Source organism: Ranitomeya variabilis, chromosome 3 (genome assembly GCF_051348905.1).
Source record: "Ranitomeya variabilis isolate aRanVar5 chromosome 3, aRanVar5.hap1, whole genome shotgun sequence".
NCBI lineage: Eukaryota > Metazoa > Chordata > Amphibia > Anura > Dendrobatidae > Ranitomeya > Ranitomeya variabilis.
In genome coordinates, this window is record NC_135234.1 from 666059194 (window position 1) to 666079661 (window position 20468).

Consider the following 20468-nt stretch of genomic DNA (forward strand, 5'->3'; position numbering starts at 1 on the left):
TAATCAGAAATACCCTGTACCTTAGCAGCAAGCTGGTCTATACGAGAAACCAATCCCTGAACATCCATGCTAGCACAAGACTCCTCAGTCACCCAGAGGAAAAGAGGGAATAAAAGACAAAGCAGGCTACAGAAAAAAAATGGCTCTTTCTTCCCTTCTTCTGAGATGCATTTAACTCATTGCTGGCCAGTTGTACTGTTATGATCCGGTGACCTTGGAGCCGCATGAGAGACTTTCTCAGGAGTAGGTGGTACCTGTACTGACCGCAAACCCTAAATTAACACCGCAACTAGAAGTAGCCGTGGGATGTACCTAACACGTCCTAGACACCTCGACACAGCCGGAGGACTAAATACCCCTATAGATGGAAATGGGAATTCTATCTTGCCTCAGAGCAGAACCCCAAAGGATAGGCAGCCCCCCACAAATATTGACTGTGAGTATAAGAGGAAAAACACACGCAGGCAGAAAAACAGGATTTAGCCAAAGAGGCACTTCTAGCTAAATAGAAAAGGATAGGACAGAATTCTAAGCGGTCAGTATTAAAATCCTAAAAATATCCACAGCAGATAATACAAATATTCTACATCTAACTAAAGACATAGAAAGTATATCTGCATCTCCTGAGAATCCAGCATGACCGAAAAATCCAAACAAAGTCCAAGCTGGACAAAAACACAATGAATTGCACTGAATTGCAAAGCACACTGCATGTGTGCACAGAGACAAAAAAACAGACACTTATCTTAGCTGAATTGGCAGCAAGGCATGAGGAGCCAGAGAGAGATGCAATCCCTCCAAGTACAATGGACAACTGGCATGGACTCATGGATCCTGCACACCTAAATACCTAATAGAGCTGCAATCAGCAGAAACACCTGCCCGGATTACAACCCCAAGACAACTGCACTACCACCAACAACCACCGGAGGGAGCCCAAGAGCAGAATTCACAACAACATTCACACTGAAGGCATCAAAACTATGAATTAACATGTGTAATTATATACTGTATATACTCGAGTATAAGCCGAGATTTTCAGCTCCAAAAAATGGGCTGAAAGTGCCCCTCTCGGCTTATACTCGAGTCATGGAAGGCGGGGGGACGGCGGGTGAGGGGGAGCGACGACGGTCACATACTCACCTGCTCCTGGCGCTCCTGACGCGGTCTGTTATGATCCGGTGGTAGGATCTCAAAACTGACCTGACACATATAACCAGAATGATAGGACAAGTTCTGGGGATTTGGAAGCTTTACTGACCGCAATCCTGATCCTATCCAACACACTAAAGGCAGCCGTGGAGCGTAACCTAAAAACCTAGACGCCTCTTCACAGCCTGAGAAACTGACTGCCCCTAGAGAGAAAGCAAAGACCTCACTTGCCTCAGAGAAATAACCCCAAAGTTATAGACAGCCCCCCACAAATAATAACGGTGAGTTAAGGGGAAAATACAAACGTAGAAATGAAACAGGTTTAGCAAATGAGGCCCGCTAACACTAGATAGACAGAAAATAGATAGGAATCTGTGCGGTCAGTACAAAAACTATCAAAAATAAACCACGCAGAGAATACAAGAACCCCCACACCGACTCACGATGTGAGGGGCGCCCTCTGCACCCCAGAACTAACCAGCAAGCAAAAAATCACATAAAAGCGAGCTGGACAGAACTCATAATATACTGAGAAACGTTTTCAAGGAAATAATGAGCAAAATGAACAAGCAAACTTAGCTTCTCCAGCAGGAGACTGGTCACAAGGAATATTCAGGAGAGCTCAGAATCAAGACTGAATACACCGACAGCAGGCCACAAATGAATGTCCAGGTGAGTTAAATAGGCCCAGCATAGAAGGAAATGAAGCAGCTGAGCCCAGCAATATCGCTAAAGGCCACCAGAGGGAGCCCAAGAACAAACTCACACAGTACCACTCATGACCACAGGAGGGAGCCCGAGAACGGAATTCACAACAGTACCCCCCCTTGAGGAGGGGTCACCGAACCCTCACTAGAGCTCCCAGACCGATCAGGATGAGCCGAATGAAAGGCACGAACCAAATCGGCCGCATGGACATCGGAGGCGACAACCCAGGAATTATCCTCCTGACCATAGCCCTTCCATTTAACTAAGTACTGAAGCTTCTGTCTCGAAATACGAGAATCCAAGATCTTCTCCACCACATACTCCAACTCCCCCTCGACCAAGACAGGAGCAGGAGGATCAACAGAAGGGACGACAGGCACCACATATCACCGCAACAATGACCTATGGAACACATTATGAATGGCAAACGATGTTGGGAGGTCCAAACGAAATGACACAGGGTTGAGGATTTCCAAAATCTTATAAGGACCGATGAAACGAGGCATGAACTTAGGAGAGGAAACCTTCATCGGGACATAACGAGAAGACAACCACACCAAATCCCCCACACGAAGTCGGGGACCCACACAGCGACGGCGGTTAGCAAAGCGCTGAGCCTTCTCCTGGGACAACGTCAAATTGTCCACCACATGGTTCCAAATCTGCTGCAACCTATCCACCACAGAATCCACCCCAGGACAGTCAGAGTGTTCAACCTGACCCGAGGAAAAACGAGGATGAAAACCAGAATTGCAAAAGAAAGGTGAAACCAAAGTAGCAGAACTAGCCCGATTATTGAGGGCGAACTCAGCCAATGGCAAAAAAGTCACCCAATCATCCTGATCAGCAGAAACAAAACATCTCAAATAAGTTTCCAAGGTCTGATTAGTTTGTTCGGTTTGGCCATTCGTCTGAGGATGGAAGGCCGACGAAAAAGACAATTCAATGCCCATCTTAGCACAAAAGGACCGCCAAAATCTGGACACAAACTGGGATCCTCTGTCAGACACAATGTTCTCCGGAATACCATGTAAACGAACCACATTCTGAAAAAACAGTGGCACCAAATCGGAGGAGGAAGGCAGCTTAGGCAAAGGTACCAAATGGACCATTTTAGAAAAACGATCACAAACCACCCAGATGACAGACATCCTCTGAGAGACAGGAAGATCCGAAATAAAATCCATGGAAATATGCGTCCAAGGCCTCTTCGGGACAGGCAAAGGCAAAAGCATTCCACTGGCATGAGAACAGCAAGGCTTGGCCCGAGCACAAATCCCACAGGACTGCACAAAGGAACGCACATCCCGCGACAAGGAAGGCCACCAAAAGGACCTCGCCACCAAATCCCTGGTACCAAAAATCCCAGGATGACCTGCCAACACCGAAGAATGAACCTCGGAAATAACTCTACTGGTCCATCTGTCCGGGACAAACAGTCTCTCCGGTGGACAACGGTCAGGTCTATTGGCCTGAAACTCCTGCAACACCCATCACAGATCAGGAGAGATGGCAGACAAAATCACCCCCTCTTTGAGGACACCAGTCGGTTCAGAAACTTCCGGGGAGTCAGGTACAAAACTCCTAGAAAGGGCATCAGCCTTCACGTTTTTCAAACCTGGAAGATATGAAACCACGAAATTGAAACGAGAGAAAAACAGCGACCATCGAGCCTGTCTCGGATTCAACCGTTTGGCAGACTCGAGATAAGTCAAATTCTTGTGATCCGTCAAGACCACCACACGATGCTTGGCTCCCTCAAGCCAATGTCACCACTCCTCAAATGCCCACTTCATTGCCAACAACTCACGATTACCAACATCTTAATTCCACTTGGCAGGCGAAAACTTTCTTGAAAAGAAAGCACATGGTCTCATCACAGAGCCATCAGAGCTTCTCTGCGACAAGACAGCCCCTGCTCCAATCTCAGAAGCATCAACCTCGACCTGAAAGGGAAGAGAGACATCGGGCTGGCGCAAGACAGGAGCCGAAGAAAATCGACGTTTCAGCTCCTGAAAGGCCTCCACGGCAGCAGGAGACCAATTCGTCACATCAGAACTAGTGTTGAGTGAAAGTATCGGTATCGGAAAGTATCGGCCGATACCGTCAAAGTATCGGATCTAATCCGATACCGATACCCGATCTCAATGCAAGTCAATGGGATGAAAATATCGGAATTAAAATAAACCCTTTCTTTCCTTGTAGGTTCATTCTACATGAAGGAAAACAACTAAGAATAATGTAGGATGTATTGGGGGAGGTGGCGGAGACATTAAAGGCACAGAGGTTTATCCCAATCAAATAGAATAGCAGGATTTTTTTTTATGACGTTCGGCGTTAGAAAGATTTTGACTATGTTATTTTTTTTTATTTTGTCAGATATTGATGTTTCACTACTTCCACGCCCTTCACCTTCTTTTTTACTTCTCCCACACTTTCTTCTTCATTATCCTCATCATCAGCTTCTCTGACATCAACTATCTTCACCTTATTCATCTTCTTCTTCATCTTCTACCTCTAATTTTTTTTTTTTACATTGTTCATATTCTTTTTATTTAACTATTATCTTCTTCATATTCAACTTCTTCATCATATTCTTATTTGTGACAGGCATTCCCGTAGTTGTTATCTATAAAAGTTTGAAGATTACACCTTCCGTTCTGCCTGTCACAAAAGAGTTACATTTGTCCGCGTTCAGTTTGGCCTGCAGCATCAGGCTTTATCCAGGGGCACCACGAGGAGGAACGGACTCACCCCCATACACTGCTTAGTCTTCTTCTGCTTATAATTTAGATAATATCTTTTGCTCTGATATTTAGTGTTATGCTTAATGTTCTTCTGCTCTTTGTTCTGCAGCCTCTTGTTCTTCTGCTTCTCGGTCTCCCATGTCGTCGTCGTCTCCAGGGTCGTCGTCTCCAGGGTCGTCATCTCCGGGGTCGTCGTCATCGGGGTGGTCTTCAGGGTCATCGTCTCCAGGGTCGTCGTCATCTCAGTGGTTGTCGTCTCTGGTGTCGTCGTCATCTTAGGGGTGGTCTTCCGGGTCGTCGTCTTTAGGGTCTTGAACTTGGAAATGTAGCAGAAGGTACAAGAAGGCTGAGAAAATGCCGAGAAACAGCTGATGTAACTGGAACTCGGATGGCTACCCGAAGGTCCAAGAGCCAATGGAACTACCGAGGACCAGCTGACGTTACTGGAACCCGGTTACTAAGCAGGAGGTACCCATGCCTGAAAGCACTACCAAGGACCACCCCCTAACGTTGGTGGAACTCGGAGACCCAGAGGGAGGCACCTAAGCCAAAGGCTCTGCCCGAAACCAACTGACGGTACTGGAACCAGGATGGGGAGCAGAAGGTACAAGAGCAAAAGACACTGCCGAGAACCAGCTGACGGTACTGGAACCCGGATGGGTAGCCGAAGGTCCAAGAGCCAATGGAACTACCGAGGACCAGCTGACGTTACTGGAACCCGGTTACTAAGCAGGAGGTACCCATGCTGAAAGCACTACCAAGGACCACCTGACGTTGGTGGAACTCAGATACCCAGAGGGAGGCACCTAAGCCAAAGGCTCTGCCCGGAACCAGCTGACGGTACTGGAACCAGGATCAGGATAGGGAGCAGAAGGTACAAGAGCAAAAGACACTGCCGAGAACCAGCTGACGGTACTGGAACCCGGATGGGTAGCCGAAGGTCCAAGAGCCAATGGAACTACCGAGGACCAGCTGACGTTACTGGAACCCGGTTACTAAGCAGGAGGTACACGTGCCTGAAAGCACTACCAAGGACCACCTGACGTTGGTGGAACTCGGAGACCCAGAGGGAGGCACCTAAGCCAAAGGCTCTGCCCGGAACAAGCTGACGGTGCTGGAACCAGGATGGGGACCTATTCAAGCTTGTCTTCCTAGAGCCCCAACTAGCAGGGGTTGGAGCAAAGGGTCAGCAGGGGGAGAAGAGTGTAGGCCGAAGCCTGCACTGGAGGCATTTGTAGGTCTGTTGTGTCTGCGTGGCTGTTGCAGGACACGTTGCCGGCTACACAGCAGGGGAACAGCTGGCGGTGCTGAACCCCACTGACACATTGGCTGGTGTTTATCTCTGTGCAGCTAGCAGTAGCGGGCCCCAACTGGCGGTGTTAGAGCCCAGGGTCAGCAGGAGGAGAGGGAGCAGAGTGTAGGCCGAAGCCTGCACTGGCGGCAGCTTTGTGTCTGCGTGGCTGTTGCAGGACACGTTGCCGGCTACACAGCAGGGGAACAGCTGGCGGTGCTGAACCCCACTGACACATTGGCTGGTGTTTTTCTCTGTGCAGCTAGCAGTACCGGGCCCCAACTGGCGGTGTTAGAGCCCAGGCTCTGCAGGGGGAGCAGAGTGTAGGCCGAAGCCTAATTGAACCAATTTTAAAGGTAACCTTTAACCCCCCCTCAGGTGTTACAAAGTAGAAGAGCCACGCCTTATGCAGCAGTAGTGCTGCACAAGTCAAAGGTTGCTCTTTTAATTTTGTTCCTTGCACAAGCTGAATGAAACACGTACAACATTTTGGCCCTTATACAGTCAATCTGTCTTGGAGGCGGGAGTTCCCTTCGTAATGAGACGCAGCACAGCTGGCAAAAACACCACCTTGGTGCTTGGCGTGGCCTCCTGAGCATCGTATTTTGCTGTACAGGAGTCTGCGTTGTTGCGTTATCCCTTGGCCATGCGCTGCCCATCTTCTGACATCATTTCATGTCGGCTGGTGCGGTTCGCGATGCCCATGAATCCCAGCCCCGCAGTGTCTTTACATAGTTAAAACACTGCGGGGCTGGGATTCATGGCCTGGCGCAGTACATATGTTCGCCTCTCGCTCGTGTCCTTACACCTGCTACAGACTGTGCGGCGTCAGCTGATCCCTTATCGCATGCCACGGCCATGAAGCCGCACAGTCTGAAGAAGGCGGAAGGAGATGAGGGACAGGCGAACATATGCACTGCTCATGCCCATCAATCACACCCTCGCAGTCAAAATAAATAAGACACCGAGGGGCGTTGTGTGGGTCAGGGCGGCCGCAGAGGCGCAGCCAGCCAAACAATGATGCCAGAAGATGGGCAGCGCTACCAAGGGGGTTGCAGCGTGTCATTACAAAGGAAAGTCACACCTCCGGGACGGTTAAATGGTCACAGAGGACACATTTTTGACGTGTTCAGTTCCACATGTGCAAGGAGAATAAGTTTATGAGCCACCTTGCACACATGCAGCATTACCGCTGTACAAGGTGGCTGTAAAACATACAAACACCTGGGGGTGGGGCGACAGGATCCCTTCAATTTCAGTTCTTGTGTCTGCGTGGCTGTTGCAGGACACGATGCCGGCTACACAGCAGGGGAACAGCTGGCGGTGCTGAACCCCACTGACACATTGGCTGGTGTTTTTCTCTATGCAGCTAGCAGTACCGGGCACCAACTGGTGGTGTAAGAGCCCAGGGTCAGCAGGAGGAGGAGAGGGAGCAGAATGTAGGCCGAAGCCTGCACTGGCGGCAGCTTTGTGTCTGCGTGGCTGTTGCAGGACACGTTGCCGGCTACACAGCAGGGGAACAGCTGGCGGTGCTGAACCCCACTGACACATTGGCTGGTGATTTTCTCTGTGCAGCTAGCAGTACCAGGCCCCAACTGGCAGTGTTAGAGCCCAGGCTCTGCAGGGGGAGCAGAGTGTAGGCCGAAGCCTAATTGAACCAATTTTAAAGGTAACCTTTAACCCCCCCTCAGGTGTTACAAATTAGAAGAGCCACGCCTTATGCAGCAGTAGTGCTGCACAAGTCAAAGGTTGCTCTTTTAGTTTTGTTCCTTGCACAAGCTGAATGAAACACGTACAACATTTTGGCCCTTATAGAGTCAATCTGTCTTGGAGGCGGGAGTTCCCTTTGTAATGAGACGCAGCACAGCTGGCAAAAATACCAACTTGGTGCTTGGCGCGGCCTCCTGAGCATCGCATTTTGCTGTACAGGAGTCTGCGTTGTTGCGTTATCCCTTGGCCATGCGCTGACCGTCTTCTGACATCATTTCATGTCGGCTGGTGCGGTTCGCGATGCCCATGAATCCCAGCCCCGCAGTGTCTTTACAGTGTTTCACACTGCGGGGCTGGGATTCATGGCCTGGCGCAGTACATATGTTCGCCTCTCGCTCGTGTCCTTACACCTGCTACAGACTGTGCGGCGTCAGCTGATCCCTTATGGCATGCCGCGGCCATGAAGCCGCACCGTCTGAAGAAGGCGGAAGGAGCTGAGTGACAGCCTGGCGAAGATATGCACTGCTCATGCCCATCAATCACACCCTCGCAGTCAAAATAAATAAGACACCGAGGGGCGTTGTGTCGGGCAGGGCGACCCCAGAGGCGCAGCCAGCCAAACAATGATGTCAGAAGAAGGGCTGTGCTACCAAGGGGGTCGTTGCGTGCCATTACAAAGGAAAGTCACACCTCAGGGACGTTTTAATGGTCTCAGGGGACACATTGTAGACGTGTTCTGTTCCACGGGTGCAAGGGGAATAAGTTTATGAGCCACCTTGCACACATGCAGCATTACTGCTGTACAAGGTGGCTGTAAAACATACAAACACCTGGGGGTGGGGCGACAGGATCCCTTCAATTTCAGTTCTTGTGGCTGCGTGGCTTTTGCAGGACACGATGCCGGCTACACAGCAGGGGAACAGCTGGCGGTGCTGAACCCCACTGACACATTGGCTGGTGTTTTTCTCTGTGCAGCTAGCACTACCGGGCACCAACTGGCGGTGTTAGAGCCCAGGGTCAGCAGGAGGAGGAGAGGGAGCAGAGTGTAGGCCGAAGCCTGCACTGGCGGCAGCTTTGTGTCTGCGTGGCTGTTGCAGGACACGATGCCGGCTACACAGCAGGGGAACAGCTGGCGGTGCTGAACCCCACTGACTCATTGGCTGGTGTTTTTCTCTGTGCAGCCAGCACTTCGGGGCACCAACTGGCGGTGTTAGAGCCCAGGCTCTGCAGGGGGAGCAGAGTGTAGGCCGAAGCCTAATTGAACCAATTTTAAAGGTAACCTTTAACCCCCCTCAGGGGTTACAAACTATAAGAGCCACACCTTATGCAGCAGTAGTGCTGCACAAGTCAAAGGTTGCTCTTTTAATTTTTCTCCTTGCACACGCTGAATGAAACACGTATAACATTTAGCCCTTTATACAGTCAAACTGTGTTGGAGGCGAGAGTTCCCTTCGTAATGAGACGCAGCACAGATGTCAAAAATCCCACCTTGGTGCTGGGTGCAGCCTCCTGAGCGTTGTTATTTGCTGTACAGGAGTCTGCGCTGTCGTGTTATCCCTTGGCCTTGCGCTGTTAGCGCTGCCCGTCTCCTGACATAATTTAATGTCGGCCGGTGCGGTTCGCGATGACCATGAATCCCAGCCCCGCAGTGCCTTTACAGTGTTTCACACTGCGGGGCTGGGATTCATGGCCTGGCGCAGTACATATGTCCGCCTCTCGCTCGGGTCCTTACACCTGCTACAGACTGTGCGGCGTCAGCTGATCCCTTATCGCATGCCACGGCCATGAAGCCGCACAGTCTGAAGAAAGCGGAAGGAGCTGAGTGAAAGCCTGGCGAAGATATGCACTGCTCATGCCCGTCAATCACACCCTCGCAGTCAAAATAAATAAGACACCGAGGGGCGTTGTGTCGGGCAGGGCGGTCGCAGAGGCGCAGCCAGCCAAACAATGATGTCAGAAGAAGGGCTGTGCTACCAAGGGGGTCGTTGCGTGTCATTACAAAGGAAAGTCACACCTCAGGGACGTTTTAATGGTCTCAGGGGACACATTGTAGACGTGTTCTGTTCCACGGGTGCAAGGGGAATAAGTTTATGAGCCACCTTGCACACATGCAGCATTACTGCTGCACAAGGTGGCTGTAAAACATACAAACGCCTGGGGGTGGGGCGACAGGATCCCTTCAATTTCAGTTCTTGTGTCTGCGTGGCTTTTGCAGGACACGATGCCGGCTACACAGCAGGGGAACAGCTGGCGGTGCTGAACCCCACTGACACATTGGCTGGTGTTTTTCTCTGTGCAGCTAGAACTACCGGGCACCAACTGGCGGTGTTAGAGCCCAGGGTCAGCAGGAGGAGGAGAGGGAGCAGAGTGTAGGCCGAAGCCTGCACTGGCGGCAGCTTTGTGTCTGCGTGGCTGTTGCAGGACACGATGCCGGCTACACAGCAGGGGAACAGCTGGCGGTGCTGAACCCCACTGACTCATTGGCTGGTGTTTTTCTCTGTGCAGCCAGCACTTCGGGGCACCAACTGGCGGTGTTAAAGCCCAGGCTCTGCAGGGGGAGCAGAGTGTAGGCCGAAGCCTAATTGAACCAATTTTAAAGGTAACCTTTAACCCCCCCTCAGGGGTTACAAACTAGAAGAGCCACACCTTATGCAGCAGTAGTGCTGCACAAGTCAAAGGTTGCTCTTTTAATTTTTCTCCTTGCACACGCTGAATGAAACACGTATAACATTTAGCCCTTTATACAGTCAAACTGTGTTGGAGGCGAGAGTTCCCTTCGTAATGAGACGCAGCACAGATGTCAGAAATCCCACCTTGGTGCTGGGTGCAGCCTCCCGAGCGTTGTTATTTGCTGTACAGGAGTCTGAGCTGTCGTGTTATCCCTTGGCCTTGCGCTGCTAGCGCTGCCCTTCTCCTGACATCATTTAATGTCGGCCGGTGCGGTTCGCGATGACCATGAATCCCAGCCCCGCAGTGCCTTTACAGTGTTTCACACTGCGGGGCTGGGATTCATGGCCTGGCGCAGTACATATGTTTGCCTCTCGCTCGTGTCCTTACACCTGCTACAGACTGTGCGGCGTCAGCTGATCCCTTATCGCATGCCATGGCCATGAAGCCGCACAGTCTGAAGAAGGCGGAAGGAGATGAGTGACAACAGGCGAAGATATGCACTGCTCATGCCCGTCAATCACACCCTCGCAGTCAAAATAAATAAGACACCGAGGGGCGTTGTGTCGGGCAGGGCGGCCGCAGAGGAGCAGCCAGCCAAACAATGATGTCAGAAGACGGGCAGCGCTACCAAGGGGGTTGCAGCGTGTCATTACAAAGGAAAGTCACACCTCAGGGACGGTTTAATGGTCTCAGGGGACACATTTTAGACGTGTTACGTTCGGCGTGTGCAAGGAGAATAAGTTTATGAGCCACCTTGCACACATGCAGCATTACCGCTGTACAAGGTGGCTGTAAAACATACAAACACCTGGGGGAGGGGGGACAGGTTCCCTTCAATTTCAGTTCTTGTGTCTGCGTGGCTTTTGCAGGACACGATGCCGGCTACACAGTAGGGGAACAGCTGGCGGTGCTGAACCCCACTGACACATTGGCTGGTGTTTTTCTCTGTGCAGCTAGCAGTACCGGGCGCCAACTGGCTGTGTTAGAGCCCAGGGTCAGCAGGAGGAGTAGAGGGAGCAGAGTGTAGGCCGAAGCCTGCACTGGTGGCAGCTTTGTGTCTGTGTGGCTGTTGCAGGACACGATGCCGGCTACACAGCAGGGGAACAGCTGGCGGTGCTGAACCCCACTGACAGAGTGGCGTGTGTTTTGCTCTGTGCAGCCAGCACTTCCGGACAGCAACTAGTGGTGTTGGAGCCCGGGCTCTGCAGGTGGAGCAGAGTGTAGGCCGAAGCCTAATTGAACCGATTTTAAAGGTAACCTTTAACCCCCCCTCAGGGGTTACAAACTACAAGAGCCACAGCTTGGGCAGCAGTAATGCTGCACAAGTCAAAGGTTGCTCTTTTAATTTTGCTCCTTGCACACGCAGAAAGAAACACGTATAACATTTAGGCCCTTACGCAGTCAAACTGTTTTGGAGGCGTGAGTTCCCTTTGTAATGAGACGCAGCACAGCTGTCAAAAATCCCACCTTGGTGCTTGTCGCCGGCCTCCTGAGCGTCGTTATTTGCTGCACAGGAGTCTGCGCTGTCGTGTTATCCCTTGGCCTTGCGCTGTTAGCGCTGCCCATCTTCTGACATCATTTAATGTTGGCCGGTGCGGTTCGCGATGACCATGAATCCCAGCCCCGCAGTGTCTTTACATTGTTAAAACACTGCGGGGCTGGGATTCATGGCCTGGCGCAGTACATATGTTCGCCTCTCACACTCGGGTCCTTACACCTGCTTCAGACTGTGCAGCGCCAGCTGATCCCTTATGGCATGCCACGGACATGAGGCCGCACAGTGTGAAGAAGGCGGAAGGAGATAAGTGCCAGGCGAAGATAGGCACTGCTCATGCCCATCAATCACACCCTCGCAGTCTAAAGAAATGAGACACCGAGGGGCGTTGTGTTGGGCAGGGCGGCCGCAGAGGCGCAGCCAGCCAAACAATGATGCCAGAAGACGGGCAGCTGTTATGACCCCAATGGCGAGGGTCTCAGAGGAACGTGGAAGTCTGCAGAATACAAAAATCCAGCTCATAGGGCAGTGGTAACTGGGTTGACCATATATCTACTCCTAACGCCAACACTAGAAGTAGCCGGGGATCATTCCTACGTTGATTCTAGATGACACGCGCCAGCCGGAGAATCTAGCTACCCCTAGTAGAGGAAAACAAAGACCTTTCTTGCCTCCAGAGAAGGGGACCCCAAAGCTGGATAGAAGCCCCCCACAAATAATGACGGTGAGGTAAGAGGAAATGACAAACACAGAAATGAACCAGGTTTAGCACAGAGAGGCCCGCTTACTGATAGCAGAATAAAGAAAGGTAACTTATATGGTCAACAAAAACCCTATCAAAATCCACACTGGAAATTCAAGAACCCCCGAACCGTCTAACGGTCCGGGGGGAGAACACCAGCCCCCTAGAGCTACCAGCAAAGGTCAGGATATAGATTTGGAACAAGCTGGACAAAAATACAAAACCAAAACAAATAGCAAAAAGCAAAAGGCAGACTTAGCTGATATAACTGGAACCAGGATCAGTAGACAAGAGCACAGCAGACTAGCTCTGATAACTACGTTGCCAGGCATTGAACTGAAGGTCCAGGGAGCTAATATAGCAACACCCCTAACTAACGACCCAGGTGCGGATAAAAGGAATGACAGAAAAACCAGAGTCAAAAAACTAGTAACCACTAGAGGGAGCAAAAAGCAAATTCACAACAGTACCCCCCCCTTAGTGAGGGGTCACCGAACCCTCACCACGACCACCAGGGCGATCAGGATGAGCGGCATGAAAGGCACGAACTAAATCGGCCGCATGAACATCAGAGGCGACCACCCAGGAATTATCCTCCTGACCATAGCCCTTCCACTTGACCAGGTACTGAAGCCTCCGCCTGGAGAGGCGAGAATCCAAGATCTTCTCCACCACGTACTCCAACTCGCCCTCAACCAACACCGGAGCAGGAGGCTCAGCAGAAGGAACTACAGGCACAATGTACCGCCGCAACAAGGACCTATGAAATACCAACAGGATCAGTGACTCCAGGAGCATCAGGCACAAAGCTCCTAGAAAGAGCATCGGCCTTCACATTCTGTGAACCTGGTAAATACGAGACAACAAAATCAAAGCGGGAGAAAAACAATGACCAGCGGGCCTGTCTCGGATTAAGGCGTTTAGCAGACTCGAGATACATCAGATTTTTGTGATCAGTCAAGACCACCACACGATGCTTAGCACCCTCGAGCCAATGACGCCACTCCTCAAATGCCCATTTCATGGCCAACAACTCCCGATTGCCCACATCATAATTTCGCTCGGCAGGCGAAAACTTCCTAGAGAAAAAGGCACAAGGTTTCATAACAGAGCAACCAGGGCCTCTCTGCGACAAAACGGCCCCTGCCCCAATCTCCGAAGCATCCACCTCAACCTGAAAAGGAAGTGAGACGTCAGGCTGGCACAAAACAGGCGCCGAAGTAAACCGGCGTTTCAACTCCTGGAAAGCCTCCACGGCAGCAGGAGCCCAGTTAGCTACATCGGAGCCCTTCTTGGTCATATCCGTCAAAGGTTTCACAATGCTAGAAAAATTAGCGATAAAACGACGGTAGAAGTTAGCGAAGCCCAAGAACTTCTGAAGACTCTTAACTGACGAGGGCTGAGTCCAATCAAGAATAGCTCGGACCTTGACTGGGTCCATCTCCACAGCAGAAGGGGAAAAAATGAACCCCAAAAAGGGAACCTTCTGTACACCAAAGAGACACTTTGAGCCCTTGACAAACAAAGAATTTTCACGCAAAATTTTAAAGACCAACCTGACCTGCTCCACATGCGAATCCCAATTATCAGAAAAAACCAAAATATCATCCAGATAAACAATCAAAAATTTATCCAGATACTTCCGGAAAATGTCATGCATAAAGGACTGAAAAACTGAAGGCGCATTGGAGAGCCCAAAAGGCATCACTAAGTACTCAAAATGACCTTCGGGCGTATTGAATGCGGTTTTCCATTCATCACCTTGCTTAATGCGCACAAGGTTGTACGCACCACGAAGGTCTATCTTGGTGAACCACTTGGCACCCTTAATCCGGGCAAACAAGTCAGACAACAGCGGTAAAGGATACTGAAATTTGACAGTGATCTTATTCAAAAGCCAATAATCAATACAAGGTCTCAAAGATCCGTCCTTTTTTGCCACAAAAAAGAATCCCGCACCAAGAGGGGAAGAAGACGGACGAATATGTCCTTTCTCCAGAGACTCCTTGATATATGAACGCATAGCGGTATGTTCAGGTACCGACAGATTAAACAGTCTTCCCTTAGGAAATTTACTGCCCGGGATCAAATCTATAGCACAGTCACAGTCCCTATGAGGAGGCAGTGCACTGGACTCAGACTCACTGAAGACATCCTGATAATCAGACAAATACTCCGGAACTTCCGAAGGCGTAGAAGAAGCAATAGACACAGGCAGGGAATCCCCATGAATACCACGACAGCCCCAACTTGAGACTGACATAGCCTTCCAGTCCAGGACTGGATTATGGGTCTGTAACCATGGCAGCCCTAAAACAACCAAATCATGCATTTTATGTAAAACCAGGAAACGTATCACCTCGCGGTGTTCAGGAGTCATGCACATGGTAACCTGTGTCCAATACTGCGGTTTATTTGCTTTGCGTCTATGAATTTTCCGCTCATTTCTAGTCAGGATTCTATCACATTGCATTAAATCAGGTGTCTGTTCAGACAACACCATGAGGGAATTTGCGGTTTTGCGCTCCCGCAACCGCCGGTCAATTTGAATAGCCAGTGCCATAGTATCATTCAGACCTGTGGGAATGGGAAAACCCACCATAACATTCTTAATGGCTTCAGAAAGGCCATTTCTAAAATTAGCGGCCAGTGCACACTCGTTCCAATGTGTCAGCACGGACCATTTCCGAAATTTTTGGCAATACACTTCAGCCTCGTCCTGCCCCTGAGACATAGCCAGCAAGGCCTTTTCTGCCTGAATCTCAAGATTGGGTTCCTCATAAAGTAAACCGAGCGCCAGAAAAAACGCTTCAAGATCAGCCAATGCCGGATCTCCTGGCGCCAGCGAAAAAGCCCAATCCTGAGGGTCGCCCCGTAAGAACGAAATAACAATTTTTACTTGCTGAGCAGAATCTCCAGATGAACAGGGTCTCAGGGACAAAAACAATTTACAATTATTCACGAAATTCCTAAACTTAAATCTGTCTCCGGAAAACAGTTCAGGAATCGGTATTTTAGGTTCTGACCTAGGATTTCTGATAACATAGTCTTGTATGCCCTGCACACGAGTAGCCAGCTGGTCCACACTTGTAATCAAGGTCTGGACATTCATGTCTGCAGCAAGCATAGCCACTCTGAGGTAAAGGGGAAGAAGAAAAAAAAAAAAACTCAGAATCTTCTTTCTTATAATCCCTCTTCTGCAATGCATTAAACATTTAATACAGGCCTGGCAAACTGTTATGACCCCAATGGCGAGGGTCTCAGAGGAACGTGGAAGTCTGCAGAATACAAAAATCCAGCTCATAGGGCAGTGGTAACTGGGTTGACCATATATCTACTCCTAACGCCAACACTAGAAGTAGCCGGGGATCATTCCTACGTTGATTCTAGATGACACGCGCCAGCCGGAGAATCTAGCTACCCCTAGTAGAGGAAAACAAAGACCTTTCTTGCCTCCAGAAAAGGGGACCCCAAAGCTGGATAGAAGCCCCCCACAAATAATGACGGTGAGGTAAGAGGAAATGACAAACACAGAAATGAACCAGGTTTAGCACAGAGAGGCCCGCTTACTGATAGCAGAATAAAGAAAGGTAACTTATATGGTCAACAAAAACCCTATCAAAATCCACACTGGAAATTCAAGAACCCCCGAACCGTCTAATGGTCCGGGGGGAGAACACCAGCCCCCTAGAGCTACCAGCAAAGGTCAGGATATAGATTTGGAACAAGCTGGACAAAAATACAAAACCAAAACAAATAGCAAAAAGCAAAAGGCAGACTTAGCTGATATAACTGGAACCAGGATCAGTAGACAAGAGCACAGCAGACTAGCTCTGATAACTACGTTGCCAGGCATTGAACTGAAGGTCCAGGGAGCTAATATAGCAACACCCCTAACTAACGACCCAGGTGCGGATAAAAGGAATGACAGAAAAACCAGAGTCAAAAAACTAGTAACCACTAGAGGGAGCAAAAAGCAAATTCACAACAGGCAGCGCTACCAAGGGGGTTGCAGCGTGTCATTACAAAGGAAAGTCACAGCTCAGGGACGGTTTAATGGTCACAGAGGACACATTTTAGACGTGTTCAGTTCCACGTGTGCAAGGGGAATAAGTTTCTGAGCCACCTTGCACACATGCAGCATTACTGCTGTACAATGTGGCTGTGAAACATACAAACGCCTGGGGGAGGGGGGACAGGTTCCCTTCAATTTCAGTTCTTGTGTCTGCGTGGCTTTTGCAGGACATGATGCCGGCTACACAGCAGGGGAACAGCTGGCGGTGCTGAACCCCACTGACACATTGGCTGGTGTTTTTCTCTGTGCAGCTAGCAGTACCGGGCACCAACTGGCGGTGTTAGAGCCCAGGGTCAGCAGGAGGAGCAGGGGGAGCAGAGTGTAGGCCGAAGCCTGCACTGGCGGCAGCTTTGGGTCTGTTGTGTCTGCGTGGCTGTTGCAGGACACGTTGCCGACTACACAGCAGGGGAACAGCTGGCGGTGCTGAACCCCACTGACACATTGGCAAGGTGTTTTTCTCTGTGCAGCCAGCACTTCCGGACAGCAACTAGCGGTGTTGGAGCCCGGGCTCTGCAGGTGGAGCAGAGTGTAGGCCGCAGCCTGCACTGGAGCAAGTTGAAAGGGAACCTTTAACCCCCCCAGGCGTTTGTAGCTGAAAGAGCCATCTTGTACAGCACTAATGCTGGAAAAGGTAAACTTAGCTCTTTTAATTATGGTCCTTGCACATGCTGAACCTAACACTTTTGAAATGTGTCCCCTCACACGGTTTAACCGTCCGGTCGGTGGAACTTTCCTTTGTCATGTGACGCAGCACAGCCGTCATTCTTACCCCCTTGGCGCCGTGCGCCTCCTCCTCAGCGTTGTTTGAATCTGTCCCGGAGTCTGCGCTGTTATGTTATCCCTTGGCCAGGCACACTTAGCGCTGCCCGTCTTCTGACATCATTTGGTGTCAGGATGGCTGCGCCTGTGCGGCCGCGCTGGACGAGATCCCGCCTCGCTGTGTCATCTAATGTAATCACTCTGCGGACCTGTGATCCATGGGCATCAGCAGTGCATATCCTCGCCTCTCACTCCCCTCCCTACGGCTTATTCAGACTGTGCGGCGTCATGGCCGTGGCATGCTATTAGGGATCAGCTGACTGCGCACAGTCTGAAGAAGGCGTAGGGAGATGAGTGAGAGGCGGAGGTTCAGATATGCACTGCTAATGTCCATGGATCACAGGTCCGCAGTGGGATTAAATCAGAAGACACTACGAGGCGGGATCTCGTCCAGCGCGGCCGCACAGGCGCAGCCATCCTGACACCAAATGATGTCAGAAGACGGGCAGCGCTAAGTGTGCCTGGCCAAGGGATAACATAGCAGCGCAGACTCCGGGACAGATTCAAACAACGCTGAGGAGGAGGCGCACGGCGCCAAGGGGGTAAGAATGACGGCTGTGCTGCGTCACATGACAAAGGAAAGTTCCACCGACCGGACGGTTTAACCGTGTGAGGGGACACATTTCATAAGTGTTAGGTTCAGCATGTGCAAGGAGCACCACGAAAAGAGGCACTTTTTCCCTTTGCATCATTACTGCTGCACAAGGTGTCTCCTTCAGTAACAAACGCCTGGGGGGGGGGACAGGTTCCCTTAAATTTAACTTGTTGTGCCTGCGTGGCGGTCGCAGAACACGTTGCCGTATACACAGCAGGGGAGCAGCAGGCATTACTGAACCCCACTAACACATTGGCGAGGTGTTTGGCTCTGTGCGGACAGCACTTCTGGACGGCAACTAGCGGTGTTGGAGCCCAGGGACAGGAGGAGGAGGAGGTGGAGGAGATAGGAGGGATTGCCACACACACAGCTGGGGAACAGCTGACGTTACTGAACCCCAATAACAGAGGAGGGACTGTTGGGACTGTGCGGGCAGCACTTCTGGACGGCAACTAGCGGTGTTGGAGCCCAGGGAATGGAGGAGGAGGAGGTGGAGGAGATAGGAGGGATTGCCACACACACAGCTGGGGAACAGCTGACGTTACTGAACCCCAATAACAGAGGAGGGACTGTTGGGACTGTGCGGGCAGCACTTCTGGACGGCAACTAGTGGTGTTGGAGCCCAGGGACAGGAGGAGGAGGTGGAGGAGATAGGAAGGATTGCCACACACACAGCTGGGGAACAGCTGACGTTACTGAACCCCAATAACAGAGGAGGGACTGTTGGGACTGTGCGGGCAGCACTTCTGGACGGCAACTAGCGGTGTTGGAGCCCAGGGACAGGAGGAGGAGGAGGTGGAGGAGATAGGAGGGATTGCCACACACACAGCTGGGGAACAGCTGACGTTACTGAACCTGTCATGGTTCCCAATGGCAGGGACTCAGGCAAAAACGGACTAGCTCTAGGAATGATGGAATCTCAGATGACCGCGACGCTGAACCTAACACGCAACTAATAGTAGCCAGGGGGTGTGCCTACGATTATCCCTAGACACCTCGCACCAGCCGGAGATCTAGTTACCCCCTAGTAGAGGAATACACAGACCTGGCTTGCCTCCAGGGAAACCCCAAAAGTGATAGTAGCCCCCCACATATAATAACGGTTAGGTAAGAGGAAAACACGTACGCAGTATGAATATAGATTCAGCAAAGAGAGGCCCTCTGACTAGATAGCAGAAAATACAAAAGAGGACTTCGCGGTCACCTCAAAACCCTAAACAGCCATCCTGAAATTACTTTAACTCCGTTATCAACTCATGACACCGGAGTAGTAATTTCAGATCACTAGAGCTTCCAGCAGCAAGAGAAATATAAATGCATGCTGGACAAACAAACACAAAAAATGCCAAAGATCCAACTTAGCTGAATTGCAGACTTGGAGCAGGTAGCAAGCAACAGAGGTGCTCTGGTAACATTGATTGCCGGCACTAGAATGACTGAGAAGCCAGACTAAATAGGAAACTCCCAGTTTCCTGATGGGAACAGGTGCAAGACAAAAGTCAGCCAGTACCACCAGTAGCCACCAGAGGGAGCCCAAAAACAGAATTCACAACAGTACCCCCCCCCTTAAGGAGGGGGCACCGAACCCTCATGAGAACCACCAGGGCGATCTGGATGCGCCCTATGAAAGGCGCAAACCAAATCAGAGGCATGAACATCGGAGGCAGTCACCCAAGAATTATCCTCCTGACCGTATCCCTTCCATTTAACCAAATATTGAAGTCTCCGTCTGGAAACGCGAGAGTCCAAAATCTTCTCCACAACATACTCCAATTCACCCTCCACCAGCACAGGAGCAGGAGGCTCAACAGAAGGAACAACCGGTACCTCGTACCTCCGCAACAACGACCGATGGAAGACATTATGAATGGTGAAAGATGCTGGTAGGTCCAAACGAAAAGATACAGGATTAAGAATCTCCAAAAGCTTATAAGGACCTATGAACCGAGGTTTAAACTTAGGAGAAGAGACCTTCATAGGGACAAAACAAGAAGATAACCACACCAAGTCCCCAACGCAGAGATGATGACCCACACGACGATGACGATTAGCAAACTGCTGAGTCTTCTCCTGAGACAACTTCAAATTGTCCACCACATGACTCCAAATCCGGTGCAGTCTATCCACCACCGTGTCCACTCCAGGGCAATCCGAAGATTCCACCTGGCCAGATGAAAAACGAGGGTGAAACCCTGAATTGCAAAAGAAAGGAGAAACCAGAGTGGCAGAACTGGCCCGATTATTGAAGGCAAACTCTGCCAACGGCAAAAAGGCGACCCAATCATCCTGATCAGCAGACACAAAACACCTCAAATAAGTCTCCAAGGTCTGATTAGTTCGCTCCGTCTGGCCATTAGTCTGAGGATGGAATGCAGACGAAAAAGACAAATCAATGCCCATCCTGGCACAGAACGCTCGCCAGAACCTAGACACAAATTGAGACCCCCTGTCAGAAACGATGTTT